General features: G+C 42.1%; 1 long non-coding RNA gene across 1 annotated transcript; it reads left to right on the top strand.

Annotated features, from left to right (window-relative positions):
• The first annotated feature begins 216 nt into the window (after positions 1-216).
• On the top strand, positions 217-23,756 carry LOC120102437 (uncharacterized). The gene is made up of 3 exons (XR_010066007.1): positions 217-11,165; positions 21,303-21,386; positions 22,393-23,756. It is a non-coding gene; the product is annotated as an uncharacterized LOC120102437 (long non-coding RNA).

Raw genomic sequence — 23,756 nt, 5'->3', positions numbered from 1 at the left:
GCGGAATCTCTTCTAAGCTATTTTTTTTTTTTACTATTATCCAAGAAAGAAATCAACACTATCATCTTCCCTTTTCAATTCACATAAATTTCTAATAACCTTTTTATTATTGTATCTAAGTCTAATTTCAAGAAGAAAGAGAAAGGGGGAAAGAAAAAGGAGAGGGAGAGGGAGAAGGAGAGGGAGAGGGATAGGGAGAATGCGATAAAAAATGTCAAACAAAACCAGGTTGTGACTTCTTTTCCCTTATACTCCTTCACTGAAGTCAGCTGTAGAAGGGTCTTTTGTAAGAACTGTCTTCCATGACAATAGCACTCTGTTACTTTCCCGATATCCCTAACTCTTACTTCCCAGACTTTGACACCAAAGCTGGACAATGACCTATGACCTAAGGTCGAATCCCTGTCTGGAGTTCCTCATTCCGATCACTTTCTTTTACTTCCCATAGAGCTTACCACCCAGAACTTGTTTACATCTCCATTTTACAATTTCATTTCCTCTTTGGGGCAAAGCACCCTCCCAACTATGTCTCAAGAAAAATATTAAATTTTGTTTGTGTTCCCCTGAGCTAGCATCTCTGAGCAGGAGAGGTGATCAGAAAGCAGGACTAATTCACATTTAGATAGCTCTAGGTTTTTATTCTATTCCCCGTAAGCGATTTATGCTTCTGTGGGTCAGCGGCTCAAAGTCCAGCAGCAAAGACCAATATCTCAAATTGGTGTTTTTGCATGATTTGTTTTCTCCCGTTTTATCTCTCTGCCTTCCAGATTTCAGCCTGTTTCAGTGTGTCCTCTAAAAACCAAGAGCTTAACTTTCATGTTTCTTCTAAGAACTAGAGTTAGTTCTTTGACAGGCTCCATTTGAATCAGATTTAAGCATCCGTACAAAGTGAGGCACTGTCCACAATCTTATATCCTAAGGAAAAACCTCAAAATGGTGCCAAGATCCACTCACCAACAGCTCTGCTTCAGCCTAAACTCCCTGGGGGCACCTCCAAGCTGGGAGTCTGCCCAGGATCTACACTGAATGCTGTTAGCGGGAATAAAAATGCAGTGTTGGTCGGTCTAGAATATGAAGACACCTTAGGTGGCTAAATTGTGTTGTACACAAGTTATGTCTCAATAAAGCTAGTTTTTAAAAAAATAAAAGTGGGAGGGGAGGGACCCAGAAGCCAATAGAATGCTCAATTTTAGGGAGACAGGCAAGGTTTTTAAATAGTTTTTCTAGGAGTTAGTTAAACATACAGGCGTTAAAAAAAATAACACACAGGAAGTCCCAGATAAATATCATTAAACTTCTTAACAACGTAGATGGCAGCATTTACCTTGCTGACATAGATTACCCTGAGAAAGCAGCCTGCAACATTGGAACTTCCTGATGTGTTTTACTATGTAATGAATAATTAAGCAGCAAAGCCGGAATGTTCCTTTACACTTGCAAAGAGAAATGAACTGAGCGCTGATGAGATGGCACTGTCTGTAAGTGCTTGTGTTAGAAGCATGAAGACCCGAACTAGATCTACTGGAGCCCATGTGGGAAACGGGATGTGGAAATGTGTCTGTGATCCCAGCATGGGTGAGGCAGAGACAGAATGATATCCACGATTGACTGGTTGGCCAGCCTAGGCAAACTGGAAAGCTCCAGCTTCAGTGAGAGACCCTGTCTCAAAACAAGGTGGAGAAAGATTGAGGAAGATGCCCAGCCCTGACCTCTGACCTCTGACCTCTGACCTCCACATGCACACAGGTGTGGGGTCGAGTAATTTTGAAAATGGCTTAATGCCGTAGACCTACTCTCCCCAGATAGACACGGGCTCACACTGGCATGCAGTGAAAGATGAGACGTCTCTTACCTGCTGATGCCTCCCCACTTCTCACTGGATGGAACCAAGGTCTTTCAACGTGGCACAGCTCTCCACTGGTTTGAGTGGCCTGAGGTAACATACCACATTACACCTTGTGCATAGCGAGGTGCATTCTTTGCTGCAAAGGGACTTTTAGAGCTCTGGGTCCCCATAAAGATGCAGTTTTCTTTGAGCAATCCCGATAACACGTCTTCACAAGTGCAAAGCACTCTGGGATATTCAAATTCACCATCCCTATGATTTGAGTGGCGGGTGCTCCAGCAGAGACACTATATGAAGGTCAATCTTGGGATTAAATACGAGCCAATTAAACAGTCAACGCTTTATTACATTTTACTTATTCTTACATAAAATCGTTTTCTGTTATCATGTGGGTGGGTAGACATGTGCCTCAGAAGGCTTTGGAGTTCAGAGGACAGCCTGTGAAGTCTGTTCACTCATTCTACTTTGATGTGGGTTCCCAGGATTGGAGTGGGTTGGTGGGCTTAGGATGCAAAGGTTTTTTCCTCTGAGCCATCTCTTCAACGCTCATCAGTCAATGCTTTAGTGTAAAATTTCTCTTATTCTTTGATTTGAAAAAGCATACAGGCTAAGAGCCTTCTTCCTAAACTCACTTTTCCTTGAAAGAGATTTCCAAGGAGGATGTTGCTGAAGATTTTAACTGAAATAACCGTATTACTCATAAAATCCTAGAAAAAAAAATTACCAGCACTTAAAGGCAGCAACAAAAACTTCATTTAAACAGGGATGCTAGAGGAGGTCATTCTGGGGATCGCTGTGATTGGAGAGTGGGTCACGTGACACCAGGAAGGCCCTCACAGTGACTGTACACATGCGCAGTGAATGAGTGACTCCTTGGAAAAGCAGCCTATAGGTATAACTTAATGGCCATCTGACAGTCAGAGTCAGCAATGACTGACACACAGTGGAGCAGAACAGAAGGATGGCCTCCTCCCCGGGGAAGCCCCAAGAGTACACTTAACGTGTGCCTGGTACAGAACAGACCGTGTGTGTGCTGCCACTTATAAGTCCAGCACTTGGGAGGGAGGTTGAGGCAGCAGCGGGAAGGCAAATTCAAGGCCGGTGTGGACAACATAGCTAGACGTCGTTTTTGTACAACAAGACAAACAGAATAGAAAAATCGATGCTACGAGTACTAATTTGACTAATTAAAAAGGGGTACGGGGGATGGAATGCCTTTTATTTTTCAGGTCTGTGATAGCCAACTCCTCCGAGGCCAAATGGCTTTGGGAACAAGCAACCTTGGTGCGAACCATCATGAAAACGCTTCGTGTCAAAATGAGAAGTTTCCTTTCTCCAGGGAGTATCCAGGTAGGCAGCAGGGGCTGCTCTCAGCTGCTCTTGATGCTTCGCGAAGTAGCTCTGCTGAAACCAGCATGTAGACGGCCTCCGGGAGTCTTCTTTAAGTGCTCAGTCTGACTCAGGGAGCCTGGTTGTGGCCTGGGCCCGTGTGACGTGGAGATGGTCATCAGCGGTCCACACTGACAATAAGGTCGTAGGAGAAGAGGCAGATTGAAAGATGCTCAGGTACAAGGAGGTGTGTGAGCCGCACTCAGAATCTGGAGATCCCAGGAGAACACACATAAGTTAGCCCAGCATCCTGGGTTCACACTGTGTTTCAACGCTTGGTGCAAAGCAGCGGGCACCCAGTGCTGTGCCTCTGCACCCTGGTTCCCTGGCCTCCAAGGGCTGTGAAGACCACTAAGGGACCGGAATAGCATTACTAACTCAGCCACAGCATCTCTATTATGGCCACAGACAAAAATTCAGGAGGTGACCTGATGGTTCCTTGTGGCACCAATGGCAGAATCTCTACTGACAAAGTATTAACAGAAACCCCGAGGTCCCTCTTAGTCAGCAGTGTAGATGCAACCAGCCATTCCAATAAGACCCCAGTGTTAGAATAGCCAGCTTTCTTTTGCTGCCACACAGCATGTGCCTCACGGGTCAATACATTGTGTTTGAAATTTGTTCATCTTTCATAGACAGCCAGACCTGTCCCTGGCACAGGCCTTAGCTCTCCTTGGAGCATACCCTGCAGTGGGATGACCTAGTCACGCGGCCCCTGGCATCCTGCAGAGCTTTGCAGAAATAACTCTGCAGCCACTGGTATTGCCCTGGAAAATGCTCAGCTAAAGGCAAAGGGGAGGTTTTGTGAGTAGATTGCATCCTGCTAAGTAAAACTCTCCACCAGCTTGTCAGGGAACTCGAGAAGTACCTGAGCGCCACCAAGACTCAACATCCTGAGGGTTCAGAGGCAGGAAACCTTTTGGTACCTTCACAAGCTGAGTGAAAATCCGTAGAGAATCCTGTAATCTCTGCAAAAACCGACAGTGCTGAGGTCCAACCAGTAAGCATTTAGGCAAAGTGTTACTAACCATGAAGAGATGAAATGAGTCTTCACTCTTATACAGGGTGCATCACACCGCCCCGGTTTGGGGAGCTGACGGTTAAGCTCTACTGCCTTCCTCACGTCCACATGATCTTATGCAACGCTTTAAAATTAACTGCCAGTTTTACCGATTATGATTTACAAACTGTAATTTAAGACGTTGGAAACAGATTTTCATGTAAGAGCTTTGATGTGCAATCTCATAGTTGACACTAATCTCCATGACAGTTTTCTTTTGTGAAATTTCGCTCCATAGAAGGGAGGTTTTAGGCTGGGGTCATCCACTTGGGATGAATTCTACCTTCTGTTGGGTGTGATTTTTCAAGATAGGATGGAGAGAGAAGGGGGAGGGAGTGATTATAATTCTGTCCGCTCATTGCCTTTCTTGATAGTACTTAAAATGTATGATTATTCTAGAGAAGATAATTAGTACATTTTTACTAATTTATGTGTTTTTTGAGACAGGGTTTATGTGTCTCAGGTTGGCCATAGACAGCTAACTTGCAGTATGAGATCAGTTACTGAGCATGAGATGGATGCTTCAAGCATCTGCAGAAAACGTTGGACTGCTGTGCTCGTAGTACCACCGTCTGTCCAGGAGATAGCATTCGCTATGAGGTGAACTACAGTCTTCCTGCGTTTATGTGAAACATTTATTTTCCTTGAGAGTTTTTGTTGTTTTTCCTATGCTTGCCTTTCTCATTTCGTTGACATCTGACTCAAACATTGTTCTGTTTGAAAGAGATGTCACAAGTTACTCTGTCTGGTGTAGCAATGTTGGTCCTGTCCTGGGGCCACCTCTCCTGGGGTGGACTTTCCCATAATGTAAAGTTTGTCCCATTGTGTACCAACATACCCTCAACACAGTCTTCATTACCGCCATCTTCTGAGTGATTTCTAGACACTTGGTAGATACTTCTGAGGGTTGGTCTTGTCAACTTGTTAGGGTTCAGGGTTGCCTAGGAGACATGCTTTTAGGTATATCTAGGAGGGATTTTCCAGCAAGGTTTAACCGAAGTAGGAAATTCAAGCATGAATCCCCAAAGTAGGCAGCCTTATTTCGTAGTTTGGGATCCCAGACTGAATAAAAGGGGGGAAATGAGCTGTTTTATCTCAGTCTTAGTTTCTTGACTACATAAGCAAAGTGACCAGCTGGCCCACACCTGGCTGATGGGCTGTGCTCTCAAATTGTGAGCCAAAATAAACCCTTTTTGTCCTAAGTTGTCTTTGCCAGGAATGTTGTCCTAATGAGAAAAGTACCTACTACAGTGGTCAGCTAAACTTGCAGAATGAGTGAAGCATAGACAAGAATCTATCCCATCGATTCCCATTTCATTCTTGCATTAAGGCTTCTGCCTCAGCGGAGTTCTGGGTTTGGAAGGGACATAGTTCAGGAATTCACAGGACGTTTTTTGGCAAGGTGTGCTCTGTGTGACATTCTTGCCTACGTAGAGCAGCATTATTAGAAAAAGCCATATGTGTTGTTCACTATGGCTATAGGTTTAGAGATGGGTCAAGGCTACCAGCCAGCATTTCACCAGGGGGCATTATCTATCTATCTATCTATCTATCTATCTATCTATCTATCTATCTATCTATCTATCTTTACACTCCAGATTTTATTCCCCTCCCGGTCCACCCTCCGACTGTTCCACATCCCATACCTCCTCCCTGCACTCCCTGTCTCCATGAGGATGTCCCCCCACCACCACCACACCAGACCTCTAAACTCCCTGGTGCCTCTAGTTTCTTGAGGGTTAGGTGCATCTTCTCTGACTGAACCCAGATCCAGTAGTCCTCTGCTGTATATTTGTTGGGGGCCTCATAACAGCTGGTGTATGCTGCCTGGTTGATTATCTAGTGTCTGAGAGATCTCAGGGGTCCAGGTTAATTGAGACTGCTGGTCCTCTTACTGGGTCACCTTCCTCCTCAGTTTCCTCCAGTTTTCCCCTAATTCAACCACAGGGGTCAGCATCTTCTGTTCATTGGTTGGGTGCACATATCTGCACCTGACTCTTTCAGCTGCTTGTTGGGTCTTTCAGAGGGCAGTCATGATAGGTCCTGTTTTGTGAGCATTCCATAGCCTCGGTAATGGTGTCAGGCCTTGGGGCCTCCTCTTGAGCTGGATCCTACTTTGGGCCTGTCACTGGACCTTCTTTTCCTCAGACTTCTCTCCATTTCCATCCCTAAAGTTCTTTTAGACAGGAACAATTATGGGTTAGAGTTTTGACTGTGGGATAGCAACCTCCTCCCTCACTTGATGCCCTGTCTTTCTGCTGGAGGTGGCCTCTACAAGTTTCCTCTCCCCACTGTAGGGAATTTCATATAGGGTCCCCCTCTTTGAGTCCTGAGAGTCTCTGACCTCCCGGTTCTCTGGTACATTCTGGAAAGTCCTCCCAACCTCCTGTCTCCCAAGGTTGCCTGTTTCCATTCTTTCTGTTGGCCCTTGGGACTTCAGTCCTTTCCTCCCACCCAATAGTAAATCATGTTCCCCTCTCCACCCCCCATAGCCCTCCTCTGTCCCCTTTCCCTCCCAGGTCCTCCCCTCTCCCCCTTGTGGTTGCTTTCTTGTCCCTCCCAAGTGGGACTGAGGTATCGCCACTTGGGCTCTTCAGCTTCTTGACCTTTTTGAGTTATGTGGACTGTATCTTGGGTATTTTGTACTTTTTTTTTAGCTAATATCCACTTATTAGTGGATTTGGGTCTGAGTTACCTCACTCAGGATGATATTTTTTAGTTCCTTCCATTTGCCTGCAACATTCAGGATGTCCTCGTTCTTAATAACTGAGTAGTACTCCATTGTGTAAATGAACCACATTTTCTGTATCCATTCTTCTGTTGTGGGACATCTGGGTTGTTTCCAGCTTCTGGCTATCACAAATAAGGCTGGTATATTCCCAAGAGTGGTATTGCTGGGTCTTTAGGTAAATCTATTTCCACTTTTCTGAGGAACCTCCAAATTGATTTCCAGAGTGGTTGTACCAGTTTGCAATCCCACCAGCAATGGAGGAGTGTTCTTTCTTCACATCCTCACCAACATGGTGCTGTTACCTGAGGTGTTAATCTTAGACATTCTGATTGGTGTAAGGTGGAATCTCATGGTTGTTTTGATTTGCTTTTCTCTGATCACTAAGGACTTTGAACATTTCTTTAGGTGCTTTGTAGCCATTTGAGATTCCTCTGTTGTGAATTCTCAGTTTAGTTCTATACCCCATTATTTGATTGGGTGTTTGGTTTTTTTTGGTGGTTAGCTTCTTGAGTTCTTTATAAATTTTGGATATTAGCTCTCTATCAGATGTGGGGGTTAGTGAAAAAATTTTTTCCCAATCTGTAAAATGTTGATTTGTCCTATTGACTATGTCCTTTGCCTTACAGAAGCTTTCCAGTTTCATGAGGTCCCATTTATCAATTCTTGATCTTAGAGAGTGAGCCATTGGAGTTCTGTTAGGAAATTTCCCCCTGTGCCAATGAGTTCAAGGCTCTTTCCCACTTTCTTTTCTATTAGATTCAGTGTATCTGGTTTTATGTTGAGGTCCTTGATCCACTTGGACTTGAGCTTTGTACAAGGTGACAAATATGGGTCTATTTTCATTTTTGTAAATGCAGACAGCCAGTTAGACCAGCATCATTTATTGAAGATGCTTTCTTTTTTTCTATTATGTATTTTTGGCTCCTTTGTCAAAGATCAAGTGTGGATAAGTGTGTGGTTCTATTTCTGGGTCTTCAATTCTATTCCATTGATCTACCTGTCTCTATACCAATACCATGCAGTTTTTATCACTATTGCTCTGTAGTAAAGTTTGAGTTCAGGGATGGTGACTCCCCTAGCCATTCTTTTATTGTTAAGAATTGTTTTTGCTATTCTGGATTTTTTTCCTTTCCAGATGAATTTGAGAATTGCTTTTTTCATGTCTTTGAAGAATTGTGTTGGGATTTTTGATGGGGATTGCACTGAATCTGTAGATTGCCTTTGGTAGGATGGCCATTTTTACTATGTTAATTCTGCTAATCCATGAACATGGGCGATCTCTCCATCTTCTGAGATCTTTGATTTCTTTCCTCAGAGACTTGAAGTTATTATCATACAGATCTTTCACTTGTTTGGTTAGAGTTATCCCAAGAAATTTTATATTTTTTGTGGTTATTGTGAAGGGAGTTGTTCCCTTAATTTTTTCCTCAGCCTCTTTACCATTTGTATGTATCAGGCTACTGATTTATTTGAGTTAATTTTATGTCCAGCCACTTCGCTGAAGTTGTTTATCAGCTGGAGAAGTTCTCTTGTAGAATTTTTGGGATTGCTTATGTATATTAACATATCATCTGCAAATAGTGATACTTTTTTTTCTTTGCCAATTTGTATCCCCTTGATCTCTTTTTGTTGTCTTATTGTTCTAGCCAGCACTTCAGGTACTATATTGAATAGATATGGGGAGAGTGGGTATCCTTGTCTTGTCCCCAATTTAAGTGGGATTGCTTCAAGTATCTCTCTCTTTAATTTGATATTGGCTGTTGGCTTGCAGTAAATTGTTTTTATTATGTTTAGGTCTGGGCCTTGGATTCCTGAGCCCTCCAATACTTTAAAAATGAAGGGGTATTGTATTTTGTCAAATGCTTTTTATGCATCTAAGGAGATGATCATGTGATTTTTTTTCTTTGAGTTTGTTTATATAGTAGATTATGTTCATTGATTTTTGTATGTTGAACCAACCTTGGATACCTGGGATAAACCCTACTTGATCATGGTGAATGATTGTTTTGATGTGTTATTGGATTCGGTTTGCAAAAATTTTATTGAGTATTTTTTGTATCAATATTCATAAGCGAGATTGGTCTGAAGGGTTTTTTTTGTTTGTTTGTTTTTGTTTTTTGTTGGGTCCTTGTGTGGTTTAGGTATCAGAGTAATTGTGGCTTCATAGAGTGAGTTACATAATGTCCCTTCTGTTTCTATGTTATGGAACAGTTTAAGGAATATTGGTATCAGGTCTTCTTTGAAGGTCTGGTAGAATTCTAAACTAAATCCATCTGGCCCTAGGCATTTTTTGGTTGGGAGGTTTTTAATGACTTCTTCTATTTCCTTATGGGATATGGGCCTGTTTAGAAAGTTTACCTGCTTTTGATTTAACTTTGGTATGTGATATCTGTCTAGAAAACCATCAATTTCATCTAGATTTTCCAGTTTTGTTGAGTATAGGCTTTTGTTGTAGGATCTGATGATTTTTTTTAATTTCCTCTGTTTCTGTTGTTATGTCTCCCTTTTCATTTCTGATTTTGTGAATTTGGATACTGCCTCTGGGCCCTTTAATTAGTTTGGCTGGGGGTTTATCTATTTCTCAAAGAACCAGCTTTTGGTCTTGTTGATTCTTTGTATTGTTCTCTTTGTTTCTATTTGGTTGATTTTAGCCAATTAGTGTTTAAGGATTTCCTGCCTTCTACTCCTCTTAGGTGAGTTTTCTTCTTTTTGTTCTAGAGCTCTCAGGTGTGCTGTTAAGTTGCTAGTATAAGATCTCTCCAGTTTGTTTACCAGGGCACTTAGTGCTATGAATTTTCTTCTTAGCAATGCTTTCATTGTGTCCCATAAATTTGGGTATGATGTGTCAACATTTTCATTAAATTCCAGGAAGTCTTTAATTTCTTTATTTCTTTCCTAACCAAATTATCATTGAGTAGAGAGTTGTTCAGTTTCTACTTGTATGTGGGCTTTCTGTTGTTTTTGCTGTTATTGAAGACAAGCCTTAGGCCGTAGTGGTCTGATAGGGTGCATGGGATTATTTCAATCTTCTTATATCAGTTGAGGGTTGTTTTGTGACAAATTATTTGGTTGATTTTGGAGAAGGTACCATGAGGTGCTGAGAAGAAGGTGTATTCTTTTGTTTTAGGGTGAAATGTTCCACAGAAATCTGTTAAATCCATTTGGTTCATAACCTCTATTAGTTTCACTGTGTCTTAGTTTAGTTTCTGTTTCCATGATCTGTCCATTGGTGAGAGTGGGGCATTGAAGTCTTCCACTATTATTGTGGGGGGTTTAATGTGTGTTTTGAGCTTTAGTAAAGTTTCTTATATAAGTGTGGGTGCCCTTGCATTGGGGCATAGATGTTTGGCATTGAGACTTTCTCTTGGTGGATTTCACCGGTAGCATTTTCATGCAAGTACAAGGACAAAATTTCATGCTTGGCTTACACATTTGATCTTCATTGACGATCAGTGTCTTTGGTTGGCGCATCTATACCCTGGTGACTAGCTTGCATCCCCTGTTTCACTGTTGGCTGGCCTTGCATTTACTCCTGGCTCGTTTCAGTTGTCGACTTCATGTAACTTAATAAGCGTGTAGTTGCTTTCATTGTAAATGAAAATCACAGCCTCTTCATGCATCGAGGGAGCACATTGCAGATGTGAACATCATTTACAGGTGTTCCTCCATTCAATGCCCTCTCTGCTGGGCCTTTCTTCGAAACTCTACAGATCTCTCAGGTACAAGCCAGTGTCCCCCTTTCCCCAAGAACTTTCTCCCATCTGTCTTTGCCCAGCAGTAATGTATTTTTACTTCCTGAATTGCTGTCTTGAGCTGTGTTTTAAAATTTGCATCCATTTTCACCTTTGCTGGCTTGTCTCCTGAATGAAAGCTGCCCATTTCTGTAAGAGAAGCACAGTGGCTTTGGGAATTCTACTCTCCCTAGAAAAGTCTGGAAGTGTGATGTCACAGAGACCTGGACAACTGAGAAGCACACTGGGGAAAATGGGAGTCTTCTGAGAAAAGGCATGGAAGACCAAGCTTATGTAGGTCACTGTGTAAGTCTGATATCTCATGGATTTGTCGGGCCTCACAGTGATACACAGAACTAGGGGTGGTGAGCAGGAGGCCTGGGTTCTGTTTTCAGCCCCCAGAACCAGGTATGTGAGCTTTGGAAGGATGCCAATTCTCTTTGAATCTGTTCATAAATCTAAAGGGATGTGTGTGAGGTGTGGGGACTGGCTGTGGTGGCAAACAGTTTTAACCTTAGCACTTGGGATGCAGAGGCAGGCGGATCTCTGTGAGTTCAAGGCCAACCTGTTCTGCATGGTGAGTTCCAGGACAGCCAAGGCTACATAATGAGACTTTGTCTTAAAAAGAAAATAAGATTGGGGTTGGGGATTTAGCTCAGTGGTAGAGCGCTTGCCTAGGAAGCGCAAGGCCCTGGGTTCGGTCCCCAGCTCCGAAAAAAAAGAACCAAAAAAAAAAAAAAGAAAAAAGAAAAAAGAAAATAAGACGAGTATATATTATATGTCTTCTAATTATATGTTTTATGAATTCCTTATGTTATCCCTTTTGTATCAACCAAACTGCTAGCTGATATTATAACGGATAGCATAAATTTCCATTATAATTAAGGCTATCTTCCCAGTGCTAGAACATGTTCATATTTAAAATAACAATGAACCTTCAACAACACCCAATATTCTGTTTGTTTGTTTGTTTGTTTATAATTTGAGATAGAGTCCTACATCTCAGTCTCCTGGAACTCATTCTGTAGCCCAGGATGGCCTCAAATTAACAATAATTCTCCTGTCTCAGCTTCTTGAGAGCTAGAATTATAGGCTTGCACCCCCATACTTGGCTTTGAAACTTTCTTAATTTTAGCGCAAAATTAAACATTACTTTTGAGTGACTCTGATTCAAAACCCTTGAAAAGCTATCATTCAAAAATATTTAAGATGATTGCTTCTGCTGAAGCCAAGTTTCATATCTTTCTTTTCACTGTTGTAATTGACAATGCTGATAGAAGACTGACATTTTAAAGAATTTATGTGTATATATATATACATATATGTGTGTATATATGTCTTATGTTTAAAAAGTAGCAGGTACCTTATTTTAGAATCAATAATAATATTTAATTTGAATGAACCTCAAGGTTATATTGCTGTGAAATTGCTTAATTTCAAACATTAGTGACACAATTGTTTTTGCTCTATCTAGAGGTGGCATCCTCTGCCAGCATTTCTTTTTTCTTTTTTTTTTTTTTCGGAGCTGGGGACCGAACCCAGGGCCTTGCGCTTCCTAGGTAAGCACTCTACCACTGAGCTAAATCCCCAGCCCCAGCATTTCTTATATTAAACACAACTCTAAAATGCTATGAGACTTGAGAAATAAATTGAAAGTTTGAAAGATTAGTTCTTAAGCTTTTTGGGCAATTGATTTTAACACGGAAGGAATGAGCAGCTAGTGAGTATAACTCGAGTGCCTGTCTCTCCTTGATCTTTATATTTTAAACTTTAATGGAGATAGTCCTATGATGGTGATTCTGAACTAACCCCCTGCCCAACACACACACACACACACACACACACACACACACACACACACACACACAAATGCTCATGCACTGAAGACAGGTCCTCAATGCAAGCAGCATTCAGAGGAGGAGGAGTGGGAAGATCACAAGTGCTCTGGATTGATCAATTGATGGAATCACAATTTGAATGGACTATTGGTGGGGTGTGGCCTTTTTGGAGGAAGCAGGTCATTGTGAAGTGTCCTATGCCCTATTGTTATGGACTCCTGGACTGCCCTGTGGTTATGCTTCCTGGGTCCCTTGAACTAACCAGTCCACCATTCTGCCTTCTCTGCCTCCATTACCTCCTGCCTCAACTCAGGTCCACAGTAATGGAGCCAGCCTGTCATAAACTGACTTCTCTGAAACCTGAGTCAAAAATGACTGCTTCTTCTTTTGAGCTATTTACTGCGTCTTGTCACAGCACAGCTCCAGTTTCCATTCAGGACATGGAGAATGTGTTCATGGGAAACCTGTGATTCCACAGTCTTAGAGCAGACAACACCCCTTTATCATCTCAGTCGCCAGTGCTATGTGAGGTCCACGTTTATAAACCTTCATCAGTTGGCCCCTTCTTGTGAAATCCTTTGTCAATCCCATCTTTTCATCTATCCACATTACACAGCCCATGCTTATGGCAGAGGCATACATCAGGGTAGGTAAGGTGATTTTACAGATAGCCTCAACTCAGCCTCCTACACGTACAGCCATCCTCACACAGAGAAAAATATCCAGCACCTGATTGAACACTTCAATGGACTGACTAAAAAGTACCTCCCCACACCCACTGAATGGAGATCTGAACTTGATTGGCCTTGTTTAGTACAGGCCACAGGCACCATACTACTCTTTACACCGATTTTAGGCAAATGCTCCTTCCCCCTCCTCTGTGCTATGCCTCTACCCACATTTCCATATGGTTCTCTTTCCGGTAACTATGTTTCGCCTAGCCTGCTCTCCTCACTAAAACATGGGATCTGGAAGAGAGCATGCATTTAAAACTGCTGTTCATAAATATAAGAAGAAAGAGAACTCTTCCTTGCTGCGATGACCCTGGGCATCTGGAATCATCCCTGAACAAACACTCTGTTCCCAGCACAAATCTCTTTGCTTTTCGTTGTTGTAACCTTAACAGCTATTCAGCTATGTCTCGCTTGTGGCAAACCAGACCTGGAAAGAAGAATTCATTTTATTTACATAGCTGCTCCTTGACTTATGAGGGTTACATTCCTATGATCCCATCATAAATTGAAAAATTGGTGTGCTGAATGCATTTGTATAATATTCTCAGCCTAGGAGACATCATGACTTAGACTGCCCCGAATGTGTCAGAGGGCTTCCAGTTGACCAGTGGCTGAGTGAAGTCGTTTTACATAAAGACTATTGTGTGGCAGTGTCTCATATCACACTTAGCACATTGAAGGTAGTGTGCATTCTCATGTGTGTATACAGCTGATGAAAACCAGAAACTGTAACACCCAAAACACTATCCACAAAGTACACCATCGACTAGCAGTTGCTTCCCTATGCTCACAACTGTGAAAGGCAGCTGTTATCCATACCATAGCCTGACGTGATCGTTTAAAGGATATTGGCTCCCTAGCCTCATATATTTGAATACTCTGTCTCTAGTTGGTGGAATATTTTGGGAAGGGTTAGGAGGTGTGGTCTTTTGGAGAAGGTATGTCACTGGCGGATAGGTTTTAAGCTCTAAAGAGTTACCATCATACCTCATGCTTGTGGATCAAGATGTAAACTCTCTCTGCCACTGCTCCAGCACCATGTCTGCCGGTCTGCTGCCATGCTCTCTGTCATGATGGTCATAGAGTCTAACCCTCTTCTATATGTTGACTTGATCACGGTCAACTGAAAAGTAACTGAGACATATGGTGTCACAAGATGGTTGCATTGCATACCACACTGGTCCTAGAAAAGATCAAAATTCAAACTATGGTTTTAATGAAACACAAATTGCTTTTACGATATCTTTGCATGTGTTTTCATTCATGGGTGAGTGGGTAAACAGATGTGTAGGTGGGTGAGCATGCATGTGTTTGTTCATGCACACGGAGCCAGAGTTCAACTTCGGGTTTTGTTCCTTAGGCACCATTTATATTATGTTTTGGAGACAGGGTCTCTCATTAGCCAAGTAGGTTAGGCTTGCTGTTCATTGAGACTCAGGGATCCACTTGGCTCTTCCTCCACATTCTTTGGATTGTAAATACCATGGCTGGGTTTTGTTCAATGGCTTTTGGGCACCCACACTTGCAATAGGGCACTTGTGCTTGTGAGGCACACACTTTATCAAGAAAGTCATCTCCAGACCCTTTTGTATTATCTTAAGCTAGAGAGAGCATCATTTATGGCCTGTGCTATTCCCCAAAATAGAGGTATTTTTGCTTCTACTGTTATTGACTGCCTTCAAAATACTTCAGCAATTTTAAATTGATCAATTTGATTACAATACCTTTTGGATATTTAAAGTCCTTGGTGAAGTGAAGTGTTAAAGAGATCAGAAGCGATGGTAAGCTTGGAGCAAGACTCTAGAAACTTCTCTTCAAACTGAGCTCAATTTTAATCAAGAGCCAACCAACTATGGACTTCCCTTTATTACCAGCTCACATTTCTTGTCCTGTCTAATGTGATACTTGGCATTTTTGTCTAAGTTATTGACGCTGTCAAAAATAACGGCTAATTTGGAATAACTAAGTGACACACACAAAAAGATGTACTTGTACTACTGAGCACTTACATCTATGTAGCATCTCTGTCCATTTTCAGTTCATTTGTTTGTTTCTGTTGTTTGTTGTGACTGAGCTGTGTGGCTTTCTTATGTGCCATGGATAGTAACTCCTCTTTGGTAGTGTATCCCTGCGTAATTTTTTAGTAGCACAGGCTGAATTCTCATTTTCTTCGTTGTTTTCTGTTCAAATCTGAACTGAATCTTACACAGAAAATCAACTCTTCCTGTGTGGGAAGATGAATGTGTGATAGATTGACAGGCTGGTAGATGTTCAAAGGTGGTCCTGTTAAGATTCCTATCTCTGGTTATATAAGTGAACATGAATCTAATTACTGCTTCTGTGAAGGTCTTTGAAGATTGAATTAAAGTCCAGAACCAATTGACCTGAAATTATAGAGGTTACCTGGGCAACCCTGAGTCAATCTTGTGAGAGCTTCAACAAGACAGAGGAAGAAGGAATAGGAGTCTGAAGGATTTGAAACGTGAAAATGAGTCATGCTCCATTATTGGTTTGAAGACACAAGGAGAAGTAATGTGGAGGCTCTACAACTCCCATCTATCTATCTGTCACCAACGAGGCCATGGGGGCATTGTCCCTTTGTTCCCCAACCACCCCAAATAAGAACAAACCTGACCAGCATCTTGACGTCGGTCTTGTGAGACACTAACAAGAAAATCCATTTTAGCCTCAGAACTCTGACCCACCTAACTGTCCCTTAATATATGAGGCACTAGTTACAGTAATTAGTTACAGTGTGACATAACATAGCATTCTAGCTCCGTGCTCATATATCAGGTGCTCATACATGTCTATCTTAACATGTTTTCTTGTTATTTTAGAAATCATCCTTTATGTTACTTCATAGCCTTCATATATACGACCTTAGGTGCTAACTAGTAGTTCTTAAATGAACGGATTAGAGGTTATCTAATAAGTGCCTATTGTTGGTGATCTGGTTTTCTTTCTATTTTTTTAATTCTTCATTTTTTTTATTTATGTGTGCATCTGTGTTAGTGCACACACATGTATTTAGGTGCCTACAAAGACCAGAATAGAACATCAGACCCTTGGAGCTAAAGTTACAGTCTGTCATGTGCTGAATGATGTGGGTGCTAGGAAGTAAACTCTGGTCCTCTAGGAGAGCAGCAAGTACCTTTAACCATTGAGCAATCTTTCCAGATAGTTTTTTTGTTTGTTTGTTTGTGGGTTTTGTTTTGTTTTGTTTTTTTGTTTTTTTGAGAAAAAGAATAGCTTTATGTACCTAACTTCCTAAGGATGGACTGTGGGGTAGTCAACTTAGGACAGATGCAGAAGGTAGAAATCCTGTGTCTTAGTTAGGGTTTTACTGCCATGAACAGACACCATGACCAAAGCAACTCTTATAAGGACAACATTTAATTGGGGCTGCTTACAGGTTCAGAGGTTCAGTCCATTATCATCAAGGCGGGAGCATGGCAGCATCCAGGCAGGCCTGGTGCAGGAGGAGCTGAGAGTTCTACACATTCATCTGAAGGCTGCTAGCAGAATACTCCTTTCTAGGCAGCTAGGGTGAGGGTCTTAAGCCCACACCCACAGTGACACACCTACTCTAATAAGGCCACACCTCCTAATAATGCCACTCCCTGGGCCAAACTTATACAAGTCATCATATCCCAGGTCATAAAGTACAAGGGCATGTGGTCCATTCTGTGAATGGCCAAGATAATACAATCTTCTCTGGAAGCTTCTAGGCATATGCAGCTACTATGCCTGAAGATGGAGATCAAGTGGAGCAAAGGCACCAGTCTGTGGATGAAGAAAGCTGCAAACAAATGTAAAATATAGCAAAGTTGTTTTTATTTTCTTCCCTTTCTGTGTTTTCCCGACAGTGCTGTAATCCCATGGGTGCTGGCACACACCAGACTTTTCCTTTAGCTGTTATTTAATGATATTGGGCATTTCTGCTTTGAAGTGATATTTCTCTGTTTGTCACAGTTTGGTATTGATGACACTCTCCTAGCTGCTAAGAAAATCCAAGATTATAAAAGAGACATTTGCTGAGTTGGGGGATAGCAGAGTACCAGATCCCCTTCTATATTTGAAAGATGACTCAGTAGTGGAGATGAAGAGAGAGTCTCATAAAATGTCTATGTAGCCAGCAGAAGGGGGGGGATGATTCTGTGGTAAAAGGGTAGAGGATAAAAGGTTTAAAGAGGTTTCATGTGTATTATAGCTTTTGAATTAGTTGGTTTTAAATAACATGCATCTTAAGAGAGATAACTGTGACAGATCTAAATCTCCGTTGGTACCTTTTTTCTAAATATATGTTTCTTTTCTCTGTGTTGTGGGCAAATAGCTGACAGGAACAAAGTACTGAGAGGGGGCTTTATTTGGGCTCACAGTCTAGGGAATGTACTGTCTGCCATGGTGGGAATGGCATGACAGCATGTGTATGAGGCAGCCTTTCACTCTGCACCCAGTCAAGAAACAGAGCAAGCAGACATGAGATGGACTCTCAGACCTCAAGGACCACTTCAGTGATCCACTCCCTACAGCAGGGTTTAACAACCTCCCAAACCACACCTTCACCTGGGAGCCAAGTAATCAAACACGTTAGCCTCTGAGGACAGCTCACATTCAAGCCACCGTGGTCCGTGCTGAGTTTCCCTTTGCTACCAGAGCAACGGCCACACAGAACAGCAAAGATTTGTTTTACCTTTGGGGGCACAGAAAGACAGAAAGAAAAGGCTGGCAGGGCTATGTTTCCTGTGGATACTCCAGAAAAGGATCCTTCCCAGTTTGCCCAGCTTCTGGCAGCTCTGATGTTGCTGGCTTCTTGTGATGACATCACTACAACCTACCTTCATCTCCGTATCGTCTTCTCTGTGCCGCTCTTTTTGTCTCTGATGAAGACACTGGATTCTGGGCTCAGCTTGGCACAACAGGATGATGTCATCATGCGTTTTCCTACCCATTTATATCTGCACAGGTCCTTGTTTGGGTAAGGCACATACTCAGAGACCCCCAGGGTTGGGTTTGTAGGTAGACATAGTTTTGCAGATCTAAAATATCAGTCCACTAGTCTTTTTTTTTTTTTTAAAGATTTATTTATTATACACTGTAGCTGTCTTCAGACACACCAGAAGAGGGCATTGGATCCCATTACAGATGGTTGTGAGCCACCATGTGGTTGCTGGGATTTGAACTCAGGACCTCTGGAAGAGCAGTCGGTGCTCTTAACCACTGAGCCATCTCTCCAGCCCCCACTCCACTAGAGTCTTTAATTTACTACAAGTCTAGTTACTATCTGATACTTGTTCATGAGAGATAATTTATGACCCATTATTAACTAGATTGAAAATATTTTCAGAGAGTCTCTAAACACATGAACATGATGGAAAGTGGCTTTCCTTTTAGACGCCCCTGAATCCAGTTCTCCCTCCCTTACCTACATGGGTGTGGAATGACATTTGTGTCCTTCTTTGCAACAAACATACATTGGAGATTACCTACTCTGAAACCCACACACAGACTCCATACAAACATCTACCAACATGGCTGCCTATGTGTGTATCCTCCTTTATCTTCCTACATGGCTAACTTAGGCCTCCCACAGGTACAGATTTGGAGGACATGCCTGTTGGATCCAGCATATTGCTACTCAGAGATGAATAAATACTTCCTCAGAACCATTCTCTACATCACTTGTATCTTAAATAAGGTAACTTTCATGGATTTTCTCCTTTGGAATCCATGAAGTCTGTGGAGATGTAGTCAAGGCACTAAAGCTGAAAAAACCCCACACCCCAGGCTCTTCCGTAATCATGGGCAAATTAAGAACAGGACTTTGATTTCCCCAGAACCTAATGAGGCTATGGGTGAAAGATCTAGCAAGACAATATCTGCAGCCCCAAAGAACTCACATTCTCTGAGATGGCTTTTGCCTACCCTGTGTGAACTTGATGATGCTCCTATCTACCTCCTAGTTAATAAGATGCCTGGTGGCCCAGGTGAGCCAGTGCTCTGAACTATCCTTATAACCAGCAGCACCTTGGGTTAACTGTTTGACCCACGGTTTCAAATATCCAATGTGCTCAAGAAAACAGCTAATTTTCAGTCTCCCTAGATGTTTTCCACTGTAGAAATGAGAGCCGTGGCCTCTTATCTTGCTATATCTTCCAGCAGAAACAAGAAGTTGTCTTAGGCATTTTGATACCCACAATGGAAGCAAATAAATGAGGGTAGGAATGGTAGGAATTTCTGCATGGTTGATCTTGACATAGGTATCCAGCAAATTTAGTGAGTCACAGTAGCTGGCAGACAGATGAGCAGGTATTGGGTAGATAATGTCTTCTTCCATTTACTTTCCTTACCAGTATAAGCAATAGTTTTAATTTTCTTCAATCTTTCATATATATTTAATTTGTCATTCTTTATTAATAAACAATTTAAAAGGAGATAGAGACAGATAGGCAAAAATAAAAAGAAAATTTCCACAGAGCTCAGACAGCTTACCGGACAGCTGTGTGATTCGCATGTTTTGATTTGAGATGCTTGTGCCAGCCAGGTGCATCTGTTAAGCAAGTAATCAGTGACTCAAGCCATGCCACAGAGCCAACAGTCTGGACTCTGCAGGAAGCATGGTGTGCTGGCAGGACCCTTGTGTTGTTGTAGAAATATAAAAATAAAAAAAGTATGGTTGTCTTTTACCCCACTAGGTCTGCACCAGGGTGCCCCAAGATATCTGCTAGATATCTTGGCAGAAACACATCCCAACTCCTCGGTGGCCTCCTGCCACCAAACACTTTTTTTTGGGGGGGGGGTTCTTTTTTTTTCGGAGCTGGGGACCGAACCCAGGGCCTTGCGCTTCCTAGGCAAGCGCTCTACCACTGAGCTAAATCCCCAACCCCAAACACTTTCCTACACTCAAACCCTCACATAAAAGAACACACAACACAATAATCTTAGATCCAATTGATAAGATATAATTGCCCACTTAAACATACAAAGCCCGGTACCATGCATCCCTTAGGAACATTAATAACAACCTGTAAATACCCAGAGCAGAATCTTAACATCACCTGCCATGGCTTCTCACTATCTCCTCTTCCTGTCTCTTCCTTTCTCCTCTAGTCTCCTCGTCTTCCTTCAAACTTCTCTCCCGCCCATCCTTCCTTCTCCTCCAATGACAGACCTCCTTCTATCCTGTACCTGCCCTTCACCTGTACTTTACAAATTCAATGGGGAGGTGGTTCTGGTGAAGTCACCTGAGTCCTGAGTATGAGACTAGGCAGCTGTCCTGGGGGCAGTGGAATTAGCATCAAAATACAGATAACTTCAGGGCAAACCACAACACCCTTGGACCCTTGGCTGTGTTTTTCCTTGATCTCTAACTTCAGCCTTGTAATAACTGCCCAGTTTTTTTCAATTGTACCTTTAAAGAAAATTCACCAGGAAGCAAATAGTGCAGGTGATTTTCTTTTTTAAGGAACAGGCTTCTTTCTTTACGTGGCTTCTGTAAGATTTTATAAATTCACAAGTCAAAAATATTCCCCTGCACTGACACAGAAGCTTCCAGGTACAGGGTAGATACTGACTTCTACAGAGGACGCATAATCCACCATTATTGTCTTTGTTTTCTTAATTACCAATGCTGCTCTTAACTTTTTAATACTCTTAAAAGCTATTTGCAAGGCATAGCTGCTGGGAGAGAGAAAATCAGTTTTCTTCAAAAGTGACGCCCCCAACCCCCACCCCTGTGTGTGTGTGTGTGTGTGTGTGTGTGTGTGTGTGTGTGTGTGTTGTTGTTGTTGTTGTTGTTGTTGTTGTTGTTATGGTTTGGTGTTTTTTGTCCTTTTTACTTTCTTTAAAAAGAACTTAAAGATGGTTGAGCAGGGAGGTGGGGAGGATCTGGGAGGATTTAGGGGAAGGGAAGAACATTATCAAAACATATCGTATGAAAACTTTAAAACAATGAGTGTTGCTCGTTGTAGATTCCTTGCCTAGCATGTGGAGGACACCAGTTCTACCTCCAGCACTGAAAACACACGCTGCTGGGAGCCAGGCCTAGCATCCAGGTACTGAGGCAGGCAGCTAGAGGTGAGGGTGAGTAGAGTGGTGGGGGTGTGTGGAGTCAACACCAAAGCTGCTTATCTTTGGCAATTTCTGCCTTCTTTAACTCTTTGCTATTTTGTGAATAAAAGCCACTGGCTTCTGGCAATTTAGCTCTGCTGTTAGCAGCAGGGGATTAAGAAAAAAGGCTTAGTTGCTTAGGCTCTTTCCTCTCTGGCTAAAGGGCCCCTTGCTGGCCAGGTAAGAGCTTGGAGTTCTTTAACTCTTCGTGATCCAGAGAGAAAAAAAGAGGAAAGTCAGGCACACACACACACACACACACACACACACACACAAAGATACACACACAGAGACACACACACACATGCACACACACAGACATAGACACACAGACACAGAAAGACACACACACACACACACACATTGGCCAAATCCCACCATCAGTTTCATCAATTTCTCAAGTGCACATGCATACGTATGCACATACACATATACCTACATACAGACATATAGACAGACAAACAGACACACTTTATTTCTTCTCTCTGGCAACTTATACCTTCTAGACAAAAATTCCTTATAAATATACCTCACAGATTAAATGTTACACAAAAGGGAAGTTATAGAAGGATGTTGATAGTAAGTTCAAAGCAGTATTTCATTCTATAAGCTCATTATAAGTTCAAAGCCATAGTTTCACATGGTCTTGCTTTATCATAATGAATACTTGTGGCCTCATCCTTGGATCTGACCTAGAATGAATGTTTTTTCTTGATGACAAATTTGTTCCAAGCTGATTTCTCTTCCTAGTGTGTAGTTTATGAAAGCTCATTGTATCCCTTATTATGCTGTCTTTACTTACTATTCTATGAAGAGGGCACATTCTATTCTTGATTCTTTTTACACCTTTCTGGCAAAACAACTAAAACCATCTCCTTTCTAAAATTATTTGAATCAAATCAGGAACTCAATAAAGCCATTAATTCTTTTTTTTTCTTTTCTTTTTTTCAGAGCTGGGGACCGAACCCAGGGCCTTGCGCTTCCTAGGCAAGCGCTCTACCACTGAGCTAAATCCCCAGCCCCAAAGCCATTAATTCTTGACAGTTCATCTTCATGTTGATTTGCAGGAACTTTGACCAGTAGGGTGGGCTGATGCCCAGGAATCATTAGGCTATGTAATAATGTTAGGAAAGGCACAACAGCAGTGAGAAGCGATCCTGGATGAAGTCCCTGGGGCTGTGGCTCTCCAGAGCTCACCCATCACGTACTGAAGGGCCCCAGTTCTTACTGAAGCATAAGAGCTATTAGGAGGCTTGGCCTGGTAGAAAGTAGGTAGGTTATGAGGACCCTAAGGGCTTTCGCCAGCTTTATACCCTGTCCAAAGAATTTAGAATAACACCCTGTTCCAGGAAATGAGCTAACCACAAAGAGGGAAGGACCCTTAGCAGCCTCCCATCTGATGCCAAAGATATCTCACCATTGAGGAATGTAAGGGTCAATGTGCAACATCAAAGACCAACTCATGCTATTGCCAACGGCTGTCCTCCACAAGTGTATAAAAAGTGTGTGCTTTTGCTACCCGGGGTCGCCTCTGTCCCGATTACAGGGTCACCCAAGTGCACTGGATCATTAAACCTCTTGCTTGATTGCATCACTCTCCGTCTCCGTGTTTTCATGAGTGGGACCTCCCGTACGGCAGCTGATCCAGAATGGTGAACCGTCTCAAGGAAACTCATTTGCTTGCCATAGACTTTCCTAGATGGCTCCTGTCAGCAAACAGATTAAGAACAGGCTTGGTGGCTCACTCCTGTAATTCCAGTACTTACAAGCCTGAGGCAGAAGAATTGCCATGAATAGGGCCACTGGACTACATAATGAGGTACAGACCAGCCTGAGCTACAGAATGAGACCCTGTCAAAAACCAAACCAAACCAAACCAACAACCAACCAACCAACCAAGAAATGAAAAAAACTACAAAGAAAGAAAAAGGATGAACCCTTCAAGTTTCTTCACACACAAGACTAAGCAAAAGAGCCTTTTTAATAAAAACTTTGCAATATGAATATTTAATAGAATCAAAACAAGTTCACAAATGAAAATTAGTACTTTATTAGTGTGTGTATAAATATATATATATATGTATATGGTAAAATGTAAGCTTGTTGCTGTGCTTGTTGAATAAATCTTCTGGTAATTTCCATTATTTGCTTTTATAAATGAGCTCTTTTTTAAAAACCTTTAATTTGGAATTTTCAGCATTCCACATTTTGCTCTCAAAACAGCTGCTCCTGTTCTCTCCCCCTCCCCCACTCTACCTCAGCCAGAGAGGTGACAGAATTGCCAAACCCATACACAGAGCTGTGGTTGGAGTAGA

This window comes from Rattus norvegicus, chromosome 4, assembly GCF_036323735.1.
Source record: "Rattus norvegicus strain BN/NHsdMcwi chromosome 4, GRCr8, whole genome shotgun sequence".
In the NCBI taxonomy this organism is placed as follows: Eukaryota; Metazoa; Chordata; class Mammalia; order Rodentia; family Muridae; genus Rattus; species Rattus norvegicus.
Note: the sequence above shows the minus strand (reverse complement) of the source record. Positions and strands in the feature narration are given on the sequence as shown.